The sequence below is a fragment of the Mastomys coucha genome, unplaced genomic scaffold, assembly GCF_008632895.1.
Source record: "Mastomys coucha isolate ucsf_1 unplaced genomic scaffold, UCSF_Mcou_1 pScaffold9, whole genome shotgun sequence".
Taxonomy (NCBI): Eukaryota; Metazoa; Chordata; class Mammalia; order Rodentia; family Muridae; genus Mastomys; species Mastomys coucha.
In genome coordinates, this window is record NW_022196915.1 from 35,371,825 (window position 1) to 35,383,639 (window position 11,815).

The following is an 11,815-nucleotide window of genomic DNA, read 5'->3' on the forward strand; positions in this document are numbered from 1 at the left end:
AAAAAAAGAAAAGAAAAGAAAAGAAAGAAAGAAAGAAAGAAAGAAAAGCGACCCCGAGGAAAGCAATTACAATCTGCCTTCCCCAAGAACAAAACCCCACGCCTCCAAATGCACGTTCTACATTCCTATCCCAACATTTGCATAGGACTCATTGGCTGGCACTAGCTAATTGTCTCAAACAAAACTTGATTGGGGCCATTTGCAGAGACAAAGAACTCTTTGGCTAAATAAATAATGCTGATAACAAAGCCCATTGGTGAGAAACAAAGAAACAATTCACGAAATCTACCTCTTCCCAGACTGTTGCCTCTCCCTGGCAGAGGTTTTAATTATCTTAGCTGTTTCTTGTTGGTTTTTTAAAATTATTATTACCACTTTCAACTGCTGTGAACCTAAAATGTAAACGCATTCAACATTTAAAATACCAACTTGCCGAACAACAAACTTGTGAAAACTGCCCAATCACTATTATCCCACATTTGAAGTCATTTCCAGTAATCATTTTCACCTAATTAGTAGTCTGGATAATTAGATTTTGAAGTAAGTAACAGATTTATTAGGGTTTTGGAGGATCTTGATTATATGTGTCTAAAGAACTATAGCTAAACAAACAAGTATTTAACTTTTAAGCGACACCCATCAAATATTTAATTTAAACATACCGAGGGAGGGAAAAAAAAACTCTTCAAGGCTAGCACTGGGCTTGCCAGAAATGCTGAAGTTAGAATCCTAACTGAAGTAAAGTCAGATAAACTGCTACCCCCACATTTTGCAAGTCCGGAGGGGTGCATTCCTACAGCAAGCCACTTCCACGTTTTTGATGTAAGGAGGCTGCAGATCCTGCGGGAGGCATGTTTTCCTGCATTTTGGATTCTCAGGGGCTGCAATGGGAGCTGCCTTTCCCACATTTTTAGGTTTGAAGTTGATAAACATCTAAAGCTATGGAACTAATACTATTTCTCTCTGCCTTTCAAATTCCCTACAGTTTTAGAGAAAAAGAGCTGGGTGGGGGGAGAAAAAGAAAAGTTGTCTGTGGTGCTTTGCTGAGTTCCCCTCCCCCCAGATCGATGGTCACACAGGCAGGCAATGTGCAAGGCTGGCTTTTATATTCCAAAAATAAGGCACTTAAAGATCTCTGCTTTGAAACTTTGACACTCCGGGAAACTTCCTCAAAATGGCGGATACAAGACTCAGGTCTCTGTCACCTTCATAGTGAAAGCTCATTAATGAAAAATTAAGACTTTAGGTTCTCATATTTACCTCGCTTAAGAAACAAAGGCAAAAGCTTGACAAACAGAACTCGATGAGGGTGATTTCCTCCTGATTTAAATTCAGAACACAAGTCTTATTGCCTCGCCCTAAAATGTGATTTTAGAAATGTCCTCCTTAGAGAACTGGATTATTCAATAAAACTAGTTACTTTTGCGAAGAACACTTTATATTCTGTGTTCCTCCTTCCAAGATCTAGCTATTTGGGATTGTGAAAGTTTTCTTTAAAAACACAGTCGTTCCTTATTTAAATACCCTCTAAAAGAGAAATTCTTTGAAAATACACTCTTATTCCCTTGGACAGTTCTGAACTGTTATATATGATATTAAGATGGAAGTGTATTTATTTACTAATCTAGCTCTCACCCAATTAGAACGCCTAAACACATCATTCGATAAAAGCAGCATGTTCCACGATAAAAAGCAGCAACAGAGCTGGGGTGAGGTCGTTCTTGGAGAGCCAAAACGGCTCAAAATGTCAGGGAAAACTATTTTCACTTTTCTTCCTGGGGGGAGGGGGAGAGGAAAACCCAAACCCAAACCACGGTTACTTCTCCATCGCGAGCTTAGATAATAAACACGGCTAGATAATTAAGACCGCTGCGAGCCCTTCCACCTAACTTTCACCGCCTGCTACAGATTCCATTCGGGCTTCCTCTCCACGCATAGTGCAAAGGGGGGTGGGGGTGGGGATTCCCTTTCTAAGACTTAAGGGTTAATGTGACTGCTCTCGCGGCGAGATGGCTTCCGAGAGCACATACCTAGGAACAAACAGCGGTAGCGTGGCGAGTCCCCGAGTGCCCTCTCTTCCAGGCGCAAGCGACTGGGTCCGGTGTCCCTGCCTTGCAGCCCAGCAGATCAGCAGCCCTGATGCCCAAGGTCCCTCTCCACTGCCTGCGCCTGCCTGCACAGCCTTATATCTAACGGTCAATTCGTGCAATCTGTCGCTTCCCCCTCCAAACCTACCCCCCCCTTGGTGTTTTTTTTTTTCCCAAGAAGCCCATCTACCAGTTGCTGTGTCCTCGCTCAATAATAATTACCTCGTCCGAGAATTAATTATAATAAATGTTTTCTTGATAAACTAACGAGATAATCCGAGGGGCACACGTCCCTTAATTACAGGCCGTCGTGCTCGGCTCTGCTTCTCGTCCTGGCTGATTAATTTTCTGCATGATAGAAAGGAAACAAAACTTCGCGGACTGGCGACTTGGCCTGAGGCACGGAAGAGGACCGAGAGCCGGAGGGGAAGAAGAAAGAAGTACGCGGGCATTTGGAAAACAGCCGGCGCCGGCCTCTGCCCCGCCAATTCGAGTGAAAGTTTCTGGCCTCGGGGAACCAACATCTCCACCACCCGCGAGGGAGGGAGAAAGAAATGTGCCAAAAACTTGCTCTTGACTATTAATTATAGTTCGGAGAAGCCCGGGTGTTAGGTCTGGAAGGAGAGGCCTGGGTGTCTACCTTACTCTGGGGGAGGAGTTTGCCCTCAACTCCACTCTAGTGCTAATAACTTTCGGCGACCGGAAAAAGTCCCGAGGTGAACAGGCTAAATCCTGACCCCCAAAGCTCTGGGATGGAGGACACAGTTTCAAAGGAAGAGCAACTCCTCTCCGGGTTCCCTCCCCAAGTGGTCCACACGACTGGGCCTTCTTTTTCTCTCCACACACCCTTCTCTCTCCAAAAGACGAAATCGGTTCAGGGCTCTAAGGTTTTTAGATTTTTCCAGTGAAATCGAACACTGGCTCTCAATAGTCCCTTGAACGAATGAACACCGCCACTTCTTCGGAGTTTGCCGCGCGACCCATCGCCCAGGCCGGGTGTCAGCTGGGACCTTCTAATAGTTCGTTTTGGGGGCAGGCCGAGAGCAGGGGCTGGGCCTCGGTGAGCCCCTCTGTATGAGGCCGGCCTTGACCCACGACACTTCATTGTCCCCAAGCCAGAAAAGGCAGTACAGAAGTGCTCAGGGGGCCAGATACAGAACAACGGAGGGCCCGAAGTCCTTCCTTGGGAGGGATTCCTGGGTCTCTGACCCGGGGGCATCCAGGCTCTCACCCTCATTTCTGGCCTCCCCAATTGCGCGCGGAGACTGTGGCGCTCATGCCCTGGACCCACACTAGGCAGAGTCGCCCGACCTCAGTGTGCAGTGCCCGGGATGCGGGAGCTGCACTTCTAGGGATGAAAAGGAGTGGAGCTGTAAAAGATTGAAGAACCCTAGAGGCTTTGAGAAGAGGCGGAGAGCCGAGCGGCACTAGACTTGGGGAGAGAGGAGTTAGGAGCTCAGGCGGCGCCAGCGCTGTCGCCTCCTCGGTTATCCGCTCGTGTTTCGCCTCCCGTTGCAAACTGAGGACTCTTAGAGGCAACCCACGGCCCCCGCCGATGATGGAAGAGCCGGCCTTCGGGCGCTCCGGCCTTCGGAAGCGCCCACCTTATTATCATTGTTTTAATTTACCAACCTAGGTACATTACACAAGCATCATTTTGTCATGGACTTTTATAAAACGCCCTTGGAACCAAGCCTAAGGACTCCAGCTAAACCTAGGGGCCAAAATGTAAAGCTCGCGAGGAGAAGCTATGAATAGCGTGGGCATAAGAACAAAACCCCTCCCCAACTCCCAGATTAGACTCCTAGGATTTCTACGACGTTCTTCAGTAGCAGCGACCCCCAGGAGCACGCGCTCTCGCTCCCTCCCACTCCCGCCCTCTTCTACAGATCGTCAAATTTTCCTAATGGTCATTATTTCGCCTCAAAATTCTCATTAGAAAAATAAAATACATCACCCGCCCCCCGGAGGAAGTTCCACGTCCTCAGAGGTGCACACTGGAGGTGCGGAGGTCACTGCGGACTAGGGGAACACAAAGATCTCTATAGATAAGACAGACGGACACTTACCTTACAGCCGCATTGGATGTTAGAAAAGAAAAAAAAAAAACAAATTATCCTTCAAAATTCCAAATAGCCAGCTATCCTAAAAGAAATCAAGAGCATTCAGTTAAAAAACCTTGTAGTCTTCACCTTTCCATAAAAAGTCAAACATAACCAAAAAAAATTTTTTTTAAAAAAGAAAACATAAAATGAAGTGGCCAGAGTTGTAAACAGGCGTGTGTCCGTCTACGATACATACAAAGTAGATCTGGCGACTGAGCTCCTCTAGCGATTTTTATTTTTAATAACAGTGGAGGCTGAGTTGGAGCTGAGGAAGGCTCCGCTCTCAGGGAGATTTGCTGAGAAAGCGCCTCTCTGGCAACTTTTTGACGCAAACTCTCCAACCAATGGCAGGGAGAGAATGATTGACACATCTAAGCCAGAGGGAAAATAATAAAAACACACAACAGGGGGAGGAAAACAGGCCGCTGCTGCACGGGGGGAAGAGCAGGCAACAAATCCAGGCCTCCGACACTACCAGAACGTTCTTTAAAACACTGGGCTGCGCTTAAAATATACATTATGGGCCCGAGCATGTGAACTAATTGTATAATTAAAATGACGGACAGGAAGGCCTCCCTCTTCAGTCTTTTATTCTTCCTTCCTACCCTTTTCTTATCCTCCTTTTCTTTTTTGTTTTTATTTTAGAGAAAGGACACCAAACAACGTAAAACAGGAAAATCTTTAAGTCAAAGCTAGGGGAAGGAGGGGGGGTAGTACCCGGTTTTCGATTCCAACACTAGCAAAGAATGTGTGGGTCAGAGGCAGAACTCAAACCCAGGCTCAGGCTTAAAAACAGGGCTATGTCCTCTTAAAGAGCACCAGACGGCGGTGAGGGAAAAAATGGGTGAAGGCGGACGAGGCCGGGACTGAGCTGTGAACATGCAGTGTAGACAGAGATAGGTTCATACGGCTATGAACTGTCTGAAAACCGGAGCGTCCTCACTGTTCTTCAATCCTTTATGAATAACCCCTGGTCTAGGAGTTCTGGGTTTCCCCGGCACGATTTTTCAATTTGATAAGCCCAGAGCAAGATGCAGAAGAAAACACTCCCAAGTCTACCCTCAGGGCAGATTTCGGGCCAAGGGAGGGGGATACCTCAAATCTCTCGGGCGTGAATGTGGGGTGACAAAAAGCCCCCAAGTAGAAACAGTTTCTAAGAACAAACTCCCGGTGCTCCAGGGCCTGGGAGTTACCAAGGATGGAGTCGCTCTAGCCAGAGGCCGAAACTCGGGAGCTGGGATGCATCGGGATCAACCAACTCAACTTCTTCAGATCCAGGCTGTTTTCACAAGGATTAGAGTTTTCTAGAAGAGCAGAAATACATTGGACAGAATATTGGGGGGAGGGGGGGTTTGAGGGGTCAAACGCTACTGCTGAGTGTGTAAATGGAGGATAGGGTGGGGGGAGAGGACAGCTTTCCCCTCACAACTCCCAATGCAGAAGGAAAAACAATACAAAACGAAAAAACCCACCCCCCCTCACTACCTCAGTCACCGCCACCACTGCTAGTGGGCCCAAAGAAACAGCTCGTTGCCTTTAATTTGGAGACCTATGTTAATGAAGTTGGTAATTAATTCGTTGCTTTGTTGTCGGTTCTTATACTGTATGTGTAATCAAATGTGGCCGTCCTTGGGATTTACAGCAATTAGCGAATTACGGGAGTGCGCACGAAGCTGCAAGTTCTCGGCAGCCCGGCTGGGCTCGGCTCCGGCCGCAGCAGACTTGCAGGTGTGTCCTAAGAACCTTGGGTCCTGGAGGCTCCACGAACCCTGGAGCGCCTCCGGGTTCTTCCTGGCTCCTCCATAGCTGCTTCTGTCCGAAGAAAACTCCTGGCTGTCGCGTTCCCTGGAGCCACGACTTTGTGGGGCCTAGGCTAGGGGGGAGGGTGAGTACGGACCTTTCCTTGTTACCCCGCCCCCACTGTGCAGAAACACCTGGCGACTGTCCCCCAAGGCCTTTCATTTAGAAGAGGTAAACAAATGTCCCAGGCAGTTGTCCCGCGTGGCCCGGGCTGTGGGAAGCAGGTCCTGGCTCTCTTGGTCCGAGCCATCCTGCTTTGTATGATGATGGAAGGGCAAATCCACATGAATCTCTTTAAAAAGAGTTTATTTCCCATTCCGAGAAAAGAGTTCTCCCCGGTTTGATCATAATGACGTTGAAAGCATCAAAGAGCGAAAAAGAAGGAAAAAAAATGACCATTGTGGGTGTTGTGGAGCAAGGCCTTGGGGGCAGTGGAGGTGGGATGCGGTAACGAAGTAGAGCGAGGGCTTGTGAGTCACTCGAAGTAAGTGAAAAAAAAAAAAAATCCGGAGAGAAAGCGATCCATCTGCAGTAGGGTCCAGAGACATTAGCAACCTCTCAAGGCCCAGGTAAAGGTTTGGGATGCCGTCCTGAAACGACCCAGAGCCAAACCTCCCAGAAAATTCCCGAGTGCTATAGACAGTGGAGGATTTCTGTTAGATGCAGCGTGGGAGGGCTTCCCCTTCAGCGGCTGGCAGCACACAGCCCCAGCTTCTCCTTTGCCCTCTAGTCTAATAACTTCGCAGAAATACGGGGCCAATAAACCACCAGTTGGAAATGGACAGTGTTAAATAAACAAGGGTCTCTTTAAAATTCTCATCCACTTCAGATGTCTAAAGTAAGATCGTGATGATTTTGTCACGGTTTGGTAAATTTACCCCTTTAAGAGGCTTTTCATAAATCCCAGAACACACCTTCAGCCAGATTTGAATATAGATTTAGGTTTTAAAACCCAGAGGCTGGAAACACTGCTTTATCAAAGAGAATTTCCCTTTAGCTTAGCAGTGTGCTGCAGCTCTCAAAAGATTGGATCTGAAAGAGAGAGAGAGAGACGGAGGAGAAGGAGAGCCAGAGCCAGAGATGTAGACAAGGGAGGGAAGGGAAAACAGACTTGTCTTTTTTTCTTTCTAGAGGAATTCTACCCAGACTCTCCTGCAGTTGGTAGCAGGCAAGCTTTCTCCTGTGTCGCCTGGAAAAGTTGCAAAATTGCTCTTCACCTGTAAGAACATGCTTTTTATCTTCCAGTCTCTTCTTGTCAATTTGGAAATTGCAGACAGCCCGGCTCAGGTACGGTTTCCACAAACCCTATTCTAGGTCAGGACAAAAGCCACTGGCTCTGGGGGAGGGGGGTGGAGAGGGTGGGCTGCTCCACAGAAAACCTTAGACTCTTGATGGGGGAAAAAGACTCCTTGGATGGAAACATCTCTTGATTTTCAGTAAGTTCTTGAGCCTCCAATATACTTCCTAGTCATTCACTGTATTTCCTTTATCCAGAGTTTAACTTTTCTCCTATTTAAAAAACAAAACCATTTCCTATGAAGCTGACTTAAGGTAGTGTGGTTGTGGTTTTCAACACTTCTCATTAACTCGCGGATGGATTTTAGTGGCCGTGTGTACAATTACTTCGCTAGGCTGACGAGATATAAAGATTCAGAAGCTAAGTGAAAAGGAGTAACGTACAGGGCATCAAGTTATTTGTCAAGGCTTGGATGTGGTTCCTAGATTATGGCTGATATTCATGGTTTGAAATCTGGATTTATGTCTAACACTAACTGGACTGATTTCTCTCCATTCAAAATGCCAAGCTAGTTTAAAATATTCCAAAGTTTCCTCTAAGTTTATTAACTATGGGAGTGGGTGGGGGGAGGGGAGAAGCAGCTCTGGAGTCTTCCAGGCTAATTATGAAGAAAACCCAGATCCCACAAGAGCACAGTGGAGGTGGGGGGGGGGGGGGGGGGGGGGTAGTCAGACTCCCTGGACACTAACTTCCGAAATATGAAGATTAATTTCAAATCTTTTCAGCAATTCAGTGGACAGTGTGGGGGAAGGGGGTGATCACATTTTGCATGAGAATCACCACCTATTAAAAAGAAGTAATTCTTCACTAGATTTTTTTTAGAAATGACTTTATTTTGAAACTTGCCAAGTTTAATTCTGATCATTTCTTAACAGGATTTGAGGCGGTGTGGGCTGGGTGGGGGGCACAAAGCAGCAGACCACTTATGAATCAAACGTGGGTCACTCCGTCCCTGCATTTTAGTTGCTTCAGAAAAGAGGGTGAAGGAAAAAGAAATCACTTCAAAGATAGGATTGTGCTGTCTTGATAAAAAAGAGCAGGAAGCAAATTCCAAATTGGAAAAAAAAAAAAAAGAGGAAAAAAGGATGTTGTTCTGGAATGAACTGGATTAATACTGTGCGACAAGTGGGAGATGTGGGCTGTAAGACATTTACGAGCTAAGTGTGAGCTTGGGGGCTCTTCAACTGTCCCTGTCCCAGGGAGTGTGAGGACCGAGGGTAGGGTATGTGCAGGGCAGGGTTAGGGTGAGGGAGAATAAAGACTTGTGTGAGTGTGGGAGATTGTGTGTGTGTGTGTGTGTGTGTGGTGTGTGTGTGGTGTGGTGTGGTGTGTGTGTGTGTGTGTGTGTGTGTGTGTGAGAGAGAGAGAGAGAGAGAGAGAGAGAGAGAGAAAGAGAGAGAGAGAGAGAGAGCATAGATTGATATCAGTCAGTTTACATAATATTCTGCTGGTCTTAAAGTTTCCTTGAAATCAATTCTACTGCAGGCAGCAGCCTTGCGCTATAGAGCTGATGTAAAACAACCATTACACTCCAATATCTTGCCTGTTTGCAAACTTCATTTAAACCAGGGGGAAAAAAAGACCCAGGAACGGTTTTGTAAGAAAGGAAAAGGAAAAAAAAGAAGAAGAAAAGAGAACCACAGTGAAGCTTTAAACTAGTTTGGATAAAACTCTAATCTTTTATTTGTAACCTTTTACAAAGCTTTATTTCCCGCATATGAAAAGCTTCTTTTATACAGGCATGGCAGACTTTTCCTTTGGATTTTTAATTAGAGTCCATCAATTGTAGCCATATTTAAGAATCAATATAAAGTAATCCTTCGAGATGGGATAAGGTTTTAATCGAAAATCTAATTTCCCACTCTTTGCAGATCATTTTAAGGAGCTAGTTGATTAAAAAAAAAAAGTTCAATATTTAAAAGGCATAACACCCCAAACCTGGAAAAGATCATGTGTGCAAGAAACCACTGATGCTGTCTTACAAAGGAAAACCCTGCTGCTGTCAGAAGGTCGTCCTTCTACTTCGAAGAATTTGGCATATTTTTCCCCCTCAAATGCTATTCTCAATGTGGCTCCTATCAGAGTTTTCATATTGAATGAGGGAAGACTTATTTGAAACACTATTCCACAAAGCAAAAAAATAAATATCCTAATTTTAAAAATCAACTAAGAACACATAGCTCTTGATAGATCCCTTTCATTGCATATTCCCCAACTTGGAGATTAGTAAATGACTGACATCCACTTTTCATTTTCCATGGATCCAAACTTTTGCACCTTCACATCCATAAAGATGAATGTCCAGTTCATGTTAAAACTTCCAGTTTACAACTTTGTCACTTTTAATGTTGTAGAACAGTGGAGAATTTGCTTGTTGCAAAGTGTAGACTTTTAATCAGTCCCACCATGGTTATTGGCTTTCAATTTGCCTTTAAGGGAGGGGGTCAAGGACGGAAAGATGGAAGAAGGGTAGGAAGCAAAAACAAGTTGTAGGACACAGTGCATGCACGTTGCTCGTGAGTGCTAGAGCTGAGTTGTCCAAGTGAGACCTAATGTGCAGAGTGCGTTTCAGCACTCTCAGCTTCAGTTTGAGAACTCATCGGTAAACTAATAAGTTTACAGAGGTATTTTCAAATAGTCGCTGTACTTGCTTTGTTTTATCTGCTTTAAGTGCATCTACAAAACGAAGCAAATAAACTCACCGTATTTGCTTTTACAAGTTTGAAAGCAGTGGGCTTGGACATGTTTGCTAGCCATGTTTTCCTTTTATCTGTAGAGATTTCAATTTATTTAAAAGCCTGCCGTTTAATGCACTACATGTTCGCACCAATTTTAGGGAAACCTTCGAGTATTTTATCCATAATCGCGTCTAATGAAAAACTGGGATTCTTCTTTTTTTTCATTCTTTTTTTTTTTTAAGGGGAAAATATAATGCGTCTTCATTAGCAAAATTGACTGCTGTGCTCACGACAGTTCTTAATTGAAAAGGCAACCTTATTTTAATGGTGTGGTTGGGAAGAAGATTACATACTTTATCCAAACACAAAGACAATTAATAATGAGAAGCAGGCGGCTGCCATTAACTCTAATGCAGTCGCATCAGAGTCCGGGAGCAGGGCTCCTACCTGAGGCACTCTGTACAAACTCCCCTGGCTCCCTCCTTCCCCACTTCACCCATCCCTTACTTGGGGTTTCTTAAGGTGCACGGCCCTGGCTCGGCTTCGGTCTGGCGGGGATTTTCCAGCCTGTGTGGCGCGGCGGCGGGAGCCCCTGACCGCGTGTCTCAGGGTCTGGGGCAGCGCTGACGGTACAGAGACACTCGGGTGCCCGAGCGTGGCGCAAACCTCGCGCCCGCGCGCAGAGCTGGTTAAGGGCGGTCCCGGCCCCTGTGAGCTGCATGATTTGGGAGGGTAGGGGGTGGGCAGAACCACCTGATACACTTCGAGAAGTTTAACCAAGTAGGCTGGGTTGCCTCTGAGTGGAGAAGTTACGAGGGAACTCTTGTCCACCCGAGATCGTGTTGGGCAAGAATGGTGTGAAGGGCACTAGAACACCCGGCCAAAGCAGCAAGCTTGGCTCCCCGGCGTGGGGATCAAAGCACGCGTATGCGTGTGGGCGCTCCTGGCTCTCCGTGTCTGCTTGTACGATCGCGGTTGCGCGAGGGTTTCCCCGGAGGGACAGGGTCGCGACCTGTCCTAGACCCTAGCACGGCGACCCTCCCTGAGCGTTCCCTTGGTGGAGGAAGGGAAGCCTACTGAGAACTCTCACCCGGAGCCGGGTCGACGGTCCTTCCCGAGCCAACGCTGGAAGGCAACCCTGAATAGAGAGTTTGGCGTGGAGCAACCACCACTTTAAGTGTGGGGCCTGGGCCCGCAGACACCAGCATTCCAGAATAGGGGACTCGAGGAGTCGAACTGTCCTTCCAGTCCCCGGGCCTTTGGACCGGGTACAGGGTGGGGACCAGGCAGGCTCTGAATTTGCGTTCTCTGGAGACCCTTCCTGTCTGGCGACCTACAGAAACTAGCCCAGCCCAGCCCCCAGTTCCTTTTCCAGTCCAGCCTCCTCCCAGTACAGGCTTAGGCAGTTGAGAAAGGGAGAGAGTCCATCTGTGAAGCACCCCCACCCCCCACTCCCAACTTCCGCCATTGTCCCAATGGAGACCAGGGAGCAGCTTGAGACCAAAGGGGCAGCCAGGAGTTAGCACTGTCCTAACCAAGAATCTGCTGGATAGCCTGAATCTCCAGCGGCAGTCCGAGGCTTCTGGCTTCCAGCAGCCACTTTCAATGAAGGGGGGAGGTTTATGCCTGGGATGGGAAAGGTGGGATTCAGACAGCCTTCTGAAACCACCCTGAGGCACTGGTACACATCCAGCCTCATGGAGAAGGCAGGGACCGTTCTCCAAGGTCCAACTGGATACATCCTCTTTCCTTGAATGGAAACGGCACAGGAATTCTACTATTAAATACATGCTGTTCTGTGTCCCTGTCCACCGAGTCCCATTTTCCCTCTGGTTTCTGGCTATGCAC

The 11,815-nt window shown here is 46.9% G+C and overlaps 1 protein-coding gene across 12 annotated transcripts in view; it reads right to left on the minus strand.

Moving 5' to 3' along the window:
- Otx2 (orthodenticle homeobox 2) overlaps nucleotides 1-11,075 on the minus strand; it is a 17,120-nt gene extending 6,045 nt beyond the window's left edge. For 2 of the 12 annotated variants that reach the window (XM_031361567.1, XM_031361557.1), the window contains exons 1-2: nucleotides 4,389-4,604; nucleotides 4,157-4,232 (exon numbers count right to left, since the gene is read on the minus strand). The gene's annotated coding sequence lies outside the window, so the exon portion shown is untranslated. Of the gene's footprint in view, nucleotides 1-70; nucleotides 643-662; nucleotides 2,008-2,030; nucleotides 2,256-2,309; nucleotides 4,121-4,156; nucleotides 4,605-5,677; nucleotides 7,033-10,474; nucleotides 10,677-11,057 lie in introns of those variants that run through there. The other 10 variants (XM_031361568.1, XM_031361561.1, XM_031361560.1 and 7 more) reach the window with 9 other exon arrangements.
- Nucleotides 11,076-11,815: the final 740 nt, after the last annotated feature.